This window comes from Chiloscyllium plagiosum, unplaced genomic scaffold, assembly GCF_037043375.1.
Source record: "Chiloscyllium plagiosum isolate Xiang-an unplaced genomic scaffold, Cpla_swu_hap1 HiC_scaffold_2, whole genome shotgun sequence".
In the NCBI taxonomy this organism is placed as follows: domain Eukaryota; kingdom Metazoa; phylum Chordata; class Chondrichthyes; order Orectolobiformes; family Hemiscylliidae; genus Chiloscyllium; species Chiloscyllium plagiosum.
Genome location: NW_028270140.1, coordinates 112,654,938 through 112,667,878, shown reverse-complemented (window position 1 = coordinate 112,667,878; position 12,941 = coordinate 112,654,938). Strand labels below are relative to the sequence as shown.

At 40.4% G+C, this 12,941-nt stretch overlaps 1 protein-coding gene across 5 annotated transcripts in view; it reads left to right on the top strand.

Annotated features, from left to right (window-relative positions):
- The window catches only part of xrcc4 (X-ray repair complementing 4), a 386,273-nt gene that overhangs the window by 16,713 nt on the left and 356,619 nt on the right, over positions 1–12,941 (top strand). The window contains exon 2 of one of the 5 annotated variants that reach the window (XM_043708498.2): positions 2,757–2,931. The exons of the other annotated variants lie outside the window; for them this stretch is intronic. The gene's annotated coding sequence lies outside the window, so the exon portion shown is untranslated. The remainder of the gene's footprint in view (positions 1–2,756; positions 2,932–12,941) is intronic. 5 annotated transcript variants of the gene reach the window in all.

Below are 12,941 nucleotides of genomic sequence, written 5' to 3'. Positions count from 1 at the left end.
GAGCATCGGAGGCTGAGGTTTACAACACTGTGAGGGGCATGGATAGGATAAATAGACAAAGTCTTTTCCCTGGGGTGGGGGAGTCCAGAAATAGAGGGCATAGGTTTAGGGTGAGAGAGGAAAACTATAAAAGAGACCTAAGGGGCAACGTTTCCATGCAGAGGGTGGTATGTGTATGGAATGATCTGCCAGAGGAATTGGTGGAGGCTGGTACAATTGCAACACTTAAGAGGCATTTGGATAGGTATATGAATAGGAAGGGTTTGGAGGGATATGGGCCGGGTGCTGGCAGGTGGAACTTGATTGGGTTGGGATATCTGGTCCGCATGGAAGGGTTGGACCGAAGGATCTGTTTTCATGCTGTACATCTCTATGACCCTGTGACTCTGTGACATAAGATCCTGGAGGGTCTTGACATGGTAGATGTGGAGAAGATGTTTTCTCTTTTGGGAGAGTCTTCAACTTGGGATCATTGTTTAAAAATCAAGGGCTTACCCATTTAAATAGAAAAAGTGATTTTTTTTTTCTCTCCAAGAGCTGAGAGCCCTGGATCCCTCTTCCTGAAAAGCTTTTGGTTGCAGTGTCTTTGACTATTTTGAGGCAAAGATGATAAAATCAAACTACTACTTTTTATCAGTTCCATAGCACTGAATGGATATATACAGGAATGTAATGCTTTTACAATGGAAGTTCCTTCAGATTGCACTATGTTTGGGAGGAATTCGCACATTGATGTATACAGTATCCCTTTGTATAATATAAATATCAGTAGCAAATGACTTGGTAATAAGTTACCAACAATGATGCCAAGATCAACATTAATTCATTAGTGTCTGCACTGTCAGAATCAATGACAGGGGAGAACACAGACAGTCTTCACTAACTGCCAGCTGCTGTTGGCAGTAAAATGAACTCAAAAGTGGAAAACATACAAATGATGCTATATGCTTACAAACACAGAAAACAGACAGTGATTTCAAAGCAGCATCTTAAGCTTGGAGCTTTGTGGTTTCTGAAGCTTTTTTTCTTACACTGCCTGATTTTCCTTTTGACTTACTGCTCTGTAATACCTTGATGGATATTGATAATTTTCAATTTCCTTTCAGATATAAATATAAGTTGTTGAACTCCACAAGTTTGTAACATTTTTTCAATCATGAAAGGAGAAAGATCTTTCGACTTATCAGTGACAGACAGATCTTCTGGTTTCCATGGCCCTCTATGTACTGTGACATTTAATTAAGTAAACTACCATCATGGAGAGTCAGAGAGATTGTACTGCACAAAAAGAGACCTTTGGCCTATCGTTTCCATGCTTAACATCAAACAGCCATCCATTTTCCAGCACTTGGCCCATAGTCTTGGAAAGCATGTAATTTCAAGTGCTCCTCTAAACAGCTCTTAAATGTCTTGAACATTCTGGCCTCGACCGCCTTTTCAGGCAGCGAGTTCCAGACACTACTCAATCCTCTGGGTGAAAACATTTTCCTCAAATTCCCCCTAAATCTACTGCACATTGCCTTAAAATTGTGCCTCCTGATTGTTTCCCCCTCAACTCAGGGAAATGTTTCTCCCTATTAACATGCTCTATGCCCCTCAGAAATTTGTGCACCTCAATCAACTTTCTCCACTGTAAGGAATACAAGACCAGCCAAGGGATAATCAATGAACGGCAGGACACTAAGAAGCTCGGAGAAACCGGGATTTTGGGGTGCTTGTCCACAAATTCCTGAAGCGAGCAGAATAGGTTAATAAAGTGGATAAGAAGGTATACATGACACTTTTCTTTGTCAATAATGGCTTGATTATAAGAGCAGGGAGGTTATGTTTAAGTTGTACAAGTCTTTGATTAGGCCACAGCTGGAGTACTATGTTCAGATCTGCTTGCCATTCTATAGGAAGGAGAGGTTGCAAAGGAGATTCATTAGGATGTTGCCTACGATGGAATATCTTAGCTATGAAGAGGGCCTAGATCGACTTGAGTTGTTTTCTTAAAGAGAGAAGGTTGAGGGGTGATATGATTAAGTGTTATGTGAGATTATGAGGGGCATGGGCAGGGTGCAGAGGAAGCAGCTGTTTCCCTTAGTTGAAGGGAAAATCAAGAGGGGGCATAATTTTATGGAGATAGGCAGGAGCTTAGAGGGAATTTGAGGAAAACTGGTGGGAATCTGGAATTCCTGAGAGGGTAATACAGGCAGGGAACCTCACGACCTTTAAAAAATATGTGCATGAGCACTTGAAATGCCATAACATTCAAGACTATGGGCCAAGTGTTGGAAAGTAGGATTAATGTAGATAAGTAGGCATAGACCTGATGGGTTGAATAACCTCCTCTGTTCTGCATGAACTATATCTATCTCGTTTCTCTTCATCGCTCATTCACTCCAATTCAGGCAACATCCTGGTGAATCAATTCTGCACTGTTTGTAGCGCACTCACATCCTTCCTATAGTGTGGTGACAAGAACTGCACATAGTATTCCAGCTATGATCTAAAAAATATTATATACGGCTCCATCATAATCTCCTTGCTCTTGTATTCAGTGCCCTGCCTAATAATGCTAAGTATGCCATCTGCTGCCTTGACCACCTGATCTGTGTTGCATTCAGGGATCTATAGACATGCACACCAAAGTCTGCCTGATCCTCTGTACTTTCTACAATCCTGCATTCAACATGTACTCTCTTGCCTTGTTTGTTCTCCCAAAATGCATCACTTCACACTCTCAGGATTAAATTCTATTTGCCACTATTTAGCCCATGTGACCAGCCCGCCTATGTCGTCCTGTAGTCGAAGGCTTTCCTTCTCGCTATTTACATGCTCCATCGATTTTTGTGACATCTGGGAACTCACTGGTGGTACCTCCTCCATTTGTTTCGAGATCATTAATGCACATCGCGGACAACAAGGGGCTCAGCCCTGAAACCTGTGGTAAGCTACTGAAATGTTAGTACTTCTGACATAAATTAATATTGTATTTCTGAAATTTCATTTGGATGTAGAAACAGAACTGAAAGTATACCGACAGCAGGTATGTACAACTAATCAAGGCACCCACATCAGATGTGTAATGACTGTAGCAATTAATGCCACGCTAAATTTTAGCAATGCTCACATCACATGAATTAATACAAAGAGTAGTTCCCTGTCAGCATTTAGCAAAAGGAGTGCAAGCTGTTGTTTAGGATAAGAGGGGAAAGATTTGTAAGGGACTTAAGAAGGAACCTTTCCACGCAAAAGGTGCTGTGTGTATGGAATGAGTTGCCAGAGAAAGTGGTGGAGGCTGTTACAATTACAACATTTAAAAGGCATCATGATGGGTACATGAATGGGAAGAGTTTAGAGGGATATGGGTCAAGTGCTGGCAAATGGATCTAGATTAACTTAGGATCTCTGGTCGGCATGGACGTGCTGGAACGAAGGGTCTATTTCTGTGCTGTACATCGCTATGACACTATTTAAGCCTGTCTTTTGACTAGAAGAGTTTATGTCTGTTGCAGTGCCCACTGCATTCCCACAATTCCTTTGCCAACTAACTGTAAAGATAAGCTCCTAATACTAGGAATCTGGTTAATAGTTGGTTAGTTTTGATGATTAACCACTTTCAATTTGAGGCAAAATACCCAATTAGAGTATAGTGTTCAAAATAATGTGATAATTGTCAAATGACAGCTGGCAGTGAATGAGAGTGTTGATGAGGTCACTCTGTCGATGTAAAAGTTTGAAAGTCAAATTACTGAACAGTGTAATTCATTAATTGCTCTTTATTTATATAAAATTGGTCAATTCTATACTCAGTATATGTATTTAAAAATAAAGTCCTGCTTAATCCAAGATGATGTAGGTGAAGGAATAGTAAGGGAATTAAAGACACCATGTGACTAGTTATGTGATTCAAGAGTTTTATTACAGTTGAAGGAAATAAATTTGAGTATTGTATATGTACATTTTAAGATGTGTTAGATGTTTTCCTGGGGTTCTTTGCTGTCAAGGGTAGCCACTGTCGCCACACATGTGGAACTCAACTCTTTTGTCCATATTTGGACTAAGGCTGTGGTGAGATTATGAGCTGAGTTGTCTTGACGGAACCCTCAAATTGAGTGTCATTTAGCAGGTTATAGTCATAGAGTCATAGAGATGTACAGCACGGAAACAACCATCCATGCCGACCAGATATCCCAACCCAATCTAGTCCCATCTGCCAGCACCCTGCCCGTATCCCTCCAAACCCTTTCTATTCATATACCCATCCAAATGCCTCTTAAATGTTGCAATTGTACCAGCCTCCATCACTTCCTCTGGCAGCTAATTCCATACACATACCACTCTCCATGTGAAAAAGTTGCCTCTTAGGTCTCTTCTATATCTTTCCCCTTTTACCCTAAACCTATGCCCTCTAGTTCTGGACTCCCTGACCATTATTCTTTACAAGTGCTACTTGATAGCAGTATTCATAACTACTTCTTTCACTTTACTAGTGGTCTACAGTGGACTTATAATGCGGTAATTGGCTGGTTGCATTTGTTCTTCCTACCTGTCAACAGGACAGAGACAGCACTAGGTAATTTTCCATACTGTCGGCCTTTGCTGTGACTGTACTGGAACAGCTTGGTTTGAGACTTGGCAAGTTCAGGAGTACAGGCCTTCTTCACTATTACTGCTGGAATGTTGTTAGGGCCCATCACCTTTACAGGATCCAGTGTCTTCACCTATTTCTTGATACTATAGGAGTGAATTAAATTGGTTGAGAACTGTCAACCGTGCTGTTGGGATCCTCTGGAAGAGGTTGAAATGAATCATCCATTGGCATTTCTGGCTGAAGATGGATGCAAATAGTTGAGTCTTGTATTTTGCACTGATGTGCTGCGCCTCCCAATTGTTCAGGATTTGTGGAGTTTGTTCTTCCTCTTCGATGTTTAATTCAATGATTATGGAGTCATAGTTATAGAGATGGACAGCACGGAAACAGACCCTTCAATCAAACTTGTCCATGCCGACCAGCTATCCTAAATTAATCTAGTCCCATTTGCCAGCATTTGGTCCATATCTCTCTAAGCCCTTCCCATTCATGGACCCATCCAGATACCTCTTAAGTGTTGTGATTATACCTGCCTTCACTTCCTCTGGCAGCTCATTCCCTACACATATTACACTCTGTGTGAAATCGTTGCCCCTCAGATCCCTTTTAAAACTTTCCCCTCTCACCTTAAAACTATGCCCTCTCGTTTTGGACTTGCCTAAAGTGGAGAAAAAAGGCCTTGGTTATTTACCCTATCTGTGCCCCTCATGATTTTACAACCTCTATAAGGTCACCCCTCAGCCTCCAACGCTGTAGGAAATAGCCGCAACCTATTCACCCTCTCCCTATAGCTCAAACCTTCCAACCCTGGCAACATCCTTGTAAATCTTTTCTGAACCCTTTCAAGTTCTCAAACATTACACTCTTAAGGTACATTTAAATCAGCTGAATTTATTGCTAAAAGATGGCACATTTACTTACATCTACTATACCTTTGTAGGAACAGGTTATAGTCCAATCTGGTGTTGTGCGATTTTTAACTTTGTCAACCCCAGTCCAACACCAGCACCTCCAAATCATTTGTAGGAATGGACACACAGACTAATTAGTGAGGTTTCCCCTTAGCCTCCTCATCCCTGCATGTCATCCAGCCTGAACATAACATTTTTGGTCCAGTGACCATTCTTCAGAATGGGTCAGATGTTTGTTTCAGCAGTTTCCAACATCTGCAGTTCTTTGGTTTAGTTTAAGTGTGAGCAGATGGTTGTAGCATGACTTAGGTCCATCTATTGCATACTTTGTATGTTATTTAACATGCAAGTGATCTCGTGTTGTAACCAATTTGACTTGTCATTTTTAGCATATCCTCCTGCACACTTCAGTGAGCTAGAGTTGATCGCCTACCTGTTGATAATGGTAGATTGAGGGATATGTTTGACCAGGTAGTTACAGATTGTGGTTTAATACAATTCTGTTGCTGCTGATGGCCCACAGTGTATCGTGATGCCCAGTGTTGAGTTGTGAGATCTATTCAAATTTTGCCTCATTTAGCATGCTGATAGTGTTATACATGGCAGGTATCCTCAAAATTAAGAAGGGACTTTGTCTCCACAATGACTATATGGAGTCTGTCACTGCTACTGTCCAACCGAAATGCATTTGTAACAGACAGATTGAGGAGGACAAGGTCAATTTCTTCTCTTGTTGGAACCCTCCCTATTTGCTGCAGACTTAGTCTAGCAGCTTGGTCCTTTGTAACTCGTCCAGCTTGGCCAGACGTACTAACAAACCACAATTGGTGATGAACATTAAAGCCCCATTTTAATCAAATGGTGCAAGACTGGCAGGTTTTTTTTATCCTGAGTGTTAATGAGTCAGTTAGGGTTTTACAATAATTTGACAAATTTACAGTCACCTTTTTGATGCTACCTTTTATTTCCAGTGTTTTTATACTGAATCCATGGTGCACTTAAACATTATCTCTGGATTATTAGTTCAGAATTATAACTACTACTTTACTGAGGGAGTGGCTTAAACATGATTAAAAGAATTTGGATAAGACTTTGAAAAGGGAAAATCTAAGTAGATAAATGGGAAGAAGGACAGCTTGGGATAGCTCCTGTTAAAGAGCTAAATAATTTTAATTCACCTGTTCAGTCATTTAACAGGCTATAACACCCTTCGGGCATAGGTGGGAGTTGAACCCAGATCTTCAACCCCAGAAGTAGGGACATTACCACTGAATTACAAAACCGTACAAAGAGATGAAGAGAAATGTAGTTGACATGTTCAAACTATGTAGAGAAATCCCAATGGATTTGAAACTCCTCAGCTTAACTACTTAGTCATAACGACAGGCTGAGCCTATTGCACCTATATTCCCTTTGACATATTAACCAGGCCTGAGATTACTTCATTTTTGAGATCAGATAAGATTGGGTATTTTCAGAGTAGAGTGACTGGAGAGTAATATTAAACTTGGATGTGATGATCTAATTGGCAACTTGTGTTTCAAATTCTGTTAATGGCCAAACAATATAGATTAGATTAGATTCCCTACAGTGTGGAAACAGGCCCTTCAGCCCAACCAGTCCACTCCGACCCTCCAAAGAGTAACCCACCCAGACCCATTTCCCTCTGAATAATGCACCTTGTGGGCGGCATGGTGGCACAGTGGTTAGCACTGCTGCCTCACAGCGCCAGAGACCCGGGTTCAATTCCTGCCTCCGGCGACTGACTGTGTGGAGTTTGCACATTCTCCCAGTGTCTGCATGGGTTTCCTCCGAGTGCTCCGGTTTCCTCCCACAGTCCAAAGATGTGCAGGTCAGGTGAATTGGCCATGCTAAATTGCCCAAAGTGTTAGATAAGGGGTAGATGTAGGAGTATGGGTGGGTTGCGCTTCGGCGGGGCGGTGTGGACTTGTTGGGCCGAAGGGCCTGTTTCCACACTGTAAGTAATCTAATCTAATCTAACACTATGGGCAATTTAGCATGGCCAATTCACCTAACCTGCATATCTTTGTGACTGTGGGAGGAAACCGGAGCACTCAGAGGAAACCCACGCAGACACAGGGAGAATGTGCAAACTCCACACAGACAGTCGCCCGAGGCTGGAATTGAACCTGGGACCCTGGCGCTGTGAGGCAGCAGTGCTAACCACTGACCCACCGTGCCGCCTCGTTCATAGGAAGGAGGCCAGCTGTAGACTGCAGGAAGATAGCGCTGGATTAGTCAGGTGAGTAGAGAAGTGGCAAAAGGAATTCATCTTTAAGAGATGATGCATCTGGGGTGTGAAACCAGACATGGTAGGAGAATACTGAGAGGTATAGAGCCGGTGGGGGACCTTAGAGTGAATGCCCACGAGTCCTGATTTTGAAGATAGTAGGGCAGGCCATCAAGGCGGATCAGACTGCATCTGGAATCCTCTCCTGTGTTAGCCAAGTTATAAAATGTAAGAGCAGGAAGGCTTTTGCTGAAACTGAATAAATAATTAATTAGACCACAACTTGAGTACTGTTTTTTGATTCTGATCGCTACGGAGGAGATGTACAAGCATGTTGCCAGGATTGCAGCTCTGAGGAAAGACTGGTATTGTTCTTCAAACTGAGGAGGCTGATGGAGATTTTGTTTGAGATGTGAGGGGGCATGAGAGAGTGGATGTGAAGGGACCACTTACCTTTCCAGAAAGGTCAGTGTCCAGAGAGCACAGACGTGAAGTGATTGATTGCTGGATTTGATGGGAGATAAGGGAAAACATAATTTCACCAGGCAGTGACAGGGTTCTTGGAACCCACATCCTGAAAGAGAAGTGGAGATGGTAACCCTTAATTCTTTTTAAAAGGTGATGGGGCTGCATCTTGAGTGAACAACTACAAGATTCTGGTCCAAATGCAAGAAAATGGGATTAAACTGGGTTATTTAATTTCAGCTGACGCAGTCACAATTTTTTTTTTGAATTGGCTTCTTTTGGTGCTGTAAAGTTGGATGAATTGAGTGCATATAGTGTAACTGTTAAAAGGATTAAAGGATGAAGATGGATTTTGGAAAACAAATATGTTGTAAGTCTAAGAAATATTGCTTTGGCCATGACTTTGCAAGCTTTATTGAGGTGTAATTCGGGTTATTTGAGACAAATTGAGACCATATTTTGCAGCTTTCCCAGGCAATGTTACAAAATGTTGTGAAATGTTGTGATGGAAGAGAAGAAATACTACTTTCATATATGGGAAAGCAAAATTTTCAAATTAGCTCAGTGGAAGCATTGAAACAATGCCACTTTTGTGTTTCTAACTTCGAAATTCACTTTGAGATTAGCTATGTTGAAATAGGAACTCTCAAGAGAATTTTTAGATTTTCTACTGTTTGAATCATGACTTCAATTTATAGTTTTCCATGGAAAAGAGAAATGCAGCCAAATTAGAAGTTTCTGGTAGAGAAGGAAGAACTGAATAAGGTAGTGTGAGAATGGGCTTGGTTTAGCTTAGCATAGTTTGGACTTGTTTTCACAAATGAAACAGTTCAAAGACTGTCACAAAAGGGCAGTTTGTTTGTGTCGACAAAGGGAGTTGGAGGCCACCCATTCCACAAAGTTGGACAGGAAGAAAGTGTCCAATCTGAAGTAAAGACACTCAGCTGTGACTCACTTACAGAGGAAGTGTCATTAAGTTTGGAGAAAGAATGGAGCACATAGCAATTGAAGCAATTGAGGTGGCTTGAAGGCTGAGCATACGTTTTATCGCAGCTGAATGGTTGGCAAATGAATAGCATAAAACAGTGAATAAATTCATTTGATAAAAGAACATGCACATTGTATGCTGCCTGGCAGAATAAAATTTAATGACAGAATAAATCACTGTAAGCAATTAGTCTGTTTGCAATTGCAATAATGGAAAACTAGTTAGTACAAACTTAAATTAAGCCACATAGTACCAAGTGTGGAAGTGTTATAGTTTACATGTGCGGTTCAATTCAATGGAGCTTATTCAGTAAATATGCTGAAGAATGCTTCTGTTATACAATAGTTATTAAGATGTTTCAATCTCTCTTCCACATCATTCCTCATTTTTGAAGATCTTCAATGAAACTGGAAATAAGCTCTATTGTATACTTGGAACAGTAGAAAACTGTTCTACAGCAATGGAAAACTGATTTTATCTAGGTTAAGTTCTCAGTTTACATGTTTATAATCACAGTGGTATTATATGCAGATTTGCTTTACAATACAAAACCTGTAAACCAGTGAATGATGTAAAATTGCGTCTTGAACAATCAAAGTCAATTATTCAAAATCTTTCAGTATTTTTCAAGTCTTGGCCTGGCTCCAGTGGGCTGCATAAAGCTCTATTGAATTTTATTTTCATTTTATTAAAATAACTTTATGGCTCTCCTCAATTGCATTGAATCTCCCATTGTTGTATCCTGCTACTGCTCAAAATTCTGTAGCATGGAAATCGATTTCACTCAACCTGGAGCACAGTGCATGTCAGAGAGCAAAAGGAACATGCAATGGAGTGGGCCAATATCAAGAAAGCAATTCAAGGCTCTGTGAAAGCTGCCAGTCACTAATCGGAGGAGAAGGAGACACCACATACCTCCCTTAACACAATGATTAGGAAATCCAGTAGATAAGTGGAAATGGGCTGTAGTATTTGCAATCACCTTCAGCCAGAAGTGCCCCCTCAGGTTACCACTATCATTTAATTCAGACAATTCATTCCACATATTATTAAGAAATTAAAAAAATGTGAAAAAGGAGTAAAGTAGGCCATTTGCCTCAAAGCATGCCCCACCATTTTACGAGATCATAGTGATCTGCTTGAGACTTCAACTATTCTTTCATGCCAGACCAGTAATGTTTGAAATTCTCCCATTAACGGAAACATCTTCTCAACATCTACCCTATCAAGCCCCCTAAGAAGTTTGCATGTTTCAATAAGATTATCCCCCCCCCCGCCATGGCCATCCACCCCACTGTTCTTCTGAAGTCTAATGAATAAAGGCCATTCTTGATAATTCGGTCCCCTCGTCCCAAGAATTAGCCTGGTAATTCACTATTGAACAGCCTTCAATGCTAGTATATTATTTTTCAAATATGGGGACTAAAACTGTGCACGGTACTCCAGCTACCTATAAAGTTGTTATAAGATTTACCTGTTTTTAAATTCCAACCCCCTAGCAATAAGGGGCCAAAATCCATCTGCTCCCTTAATTGAGTATAAAAGTTGGCAGTCATGATAAAATTGCACAAGGCATTGGTTCGGCCACATTTAGAATACTATGTACAGTTCTGGTCACCACATTACCAAAAGGATGTGGATGCTTTGGAAAGGGTGCAAAGAAGGTTTGCGAGGATGTTACCTGGTAAGGAAGGTGCTAGCTATGAAGAGAGATTGAGTAGGTTAGGATTATTTTTATTGGAAAAAAGGAGATTATGGGGGGATCTGATTGAGGTCTAAAAAATCATGAAGGGTATCGACAGGGTAGATAGAGATAAGCTTTTTTCCAGGATGTGGGATTCAATAATGAGAGGTCACTTGTTCAAGGTGAAAGGAGAAAAGTTTAAGGGGGATACATGCAGCAAGTACTTTACACAGAGGGTGGTAGGTGCCTGGAACACGTTGCCAGCAGAGGTAGTAGATGCAGGCACGGTATATGCGTTTGGACAGATGCATGAGTAGGTGGGGAAGCAGAGGGATAGGAATTGGGCGACAAGTTTAGACAGTGGATTTAGATCAACACAGGCTTGAAGGGCTGAAGGGCCTGTTGCTGGGCTGTAAATTTTCTTTGTTTCTTTTTCTTTGTTTAATTAATTATGTGCTAATGGTTTTGTGTTTCATGCTCAAGCACTTCCAGGTGCTTTTGTGCTACACTTTTTTTGGAGTCTTCCTACCAAAATGCATGACCTCAAACTCCATATGCCAAAAGTTTGCTCATTCACTCAATCTATCTATATCCCCTTACTGATTCCTTATGCCCTCATCTCAAAATGTCCTCCCACCTATTTTGTATCATCAGCAAATTTGCAGAAAACTACACTCTGCCTCTCCTCCGAGTCAATAATTGTAGCCCAAGAACTGAAACTTGTGGTACCCCACTGTCCAACCTGAGAGATCCATTAATCACAGCTGTCTCTTGGTAACCTCAATCCATGCGAACAAATTACCCCTAATACTGTTACCTTATGTAATAATATTTTGTATGGCACATTAGCAAATGCCTTCGGAAATCCAAATACACTACATTTGCTGGTTTTCCTTTATCAACTCTACTTGTTTTATCCTCAAAGAATATCATTGTGTCCTGGTAATTTACCCAAATGTAATCCCATTAGTTTATCAAATACTTTACCCTTTGTGATAGACTGTTAGAAGGTCATTTCTTCCATTAACACCTTGCTTATCTGTTACTTTTGAGATGTTAATAGTGCCCTCCACTGTGAAGACTGGTGCAAAATATTGGTTTAAATAATCTGCCATTTCCCTGTCCTTCCAGGTCCAACATTTAATTTAATGACTCTCTTTTTAAAGAGCTATAAAAGCACTGTGATTCATCTTTGCCATCAAGTCCTTTTTCACTGGAATAAATTTTTGCTGAATGTTACGACATGGGGTAAACTGTCCTGCTTAATTTAAACCAGCAACATAGAAAAATGTATTCCGTGCAGTCATCTGTGAAAATTTGAGAGGCAAAGAACTGTTTAAAGTAAAAATTAACAACTTTATTTTTTAAAGTATAACAGAGAATGATTAACTAACAACTAATTACAACTCCTTCCTCAAACCTACCCCTTCTACAATACTAGTTAGATAAAATACCCGATTAAGATTTCCAAAACAAAACTTCTTAACTCAAAACCAGGCAGCTTTCGGTTCTTCTCTATATTATGGTCTTCTTTTCTTCTTCTTGGGTATTCTGCTTCACAGGTTACTGATTGATAAAGGTACTTTTAAGAGAACTATTTTTTCAGGCAGTCTTTACATACTGGTAGCTTGGCAGTTCTCCTTTCAACTATTCAATTTTCCCTGGTCTTGTACCCCCAAAGCATTGGATTGTGTCATTGGTTTTTAAGATTGTCAATGTACTAAATTCAAACTTTATTGGAATTTGGTATTTTTGGGATATAATTTAAACTTATTGGCTGAATTCGAATTTGTTTTTTGTCTCAAAGCAACTCAGTCAGTGCTATCTGCTCTGAACCAAATGTTACATTGTAAATTCTCCAGCACTTGGTAGAGAAGTCCTTCACTCTCTTAAAAGTACAGTACACTTCTACACCTTCATAACACTGAACATTGTGAAATAACTCTTTAAATATCTGCCACTGTTCATTCACTGATTTTCCTCTTCATTTAGATGCCCAGTCTGCTTTCGACAATTCTGTCTTTCATAGTTAGACAATAAGAGGTAGGAGCAGAACTCGGCCA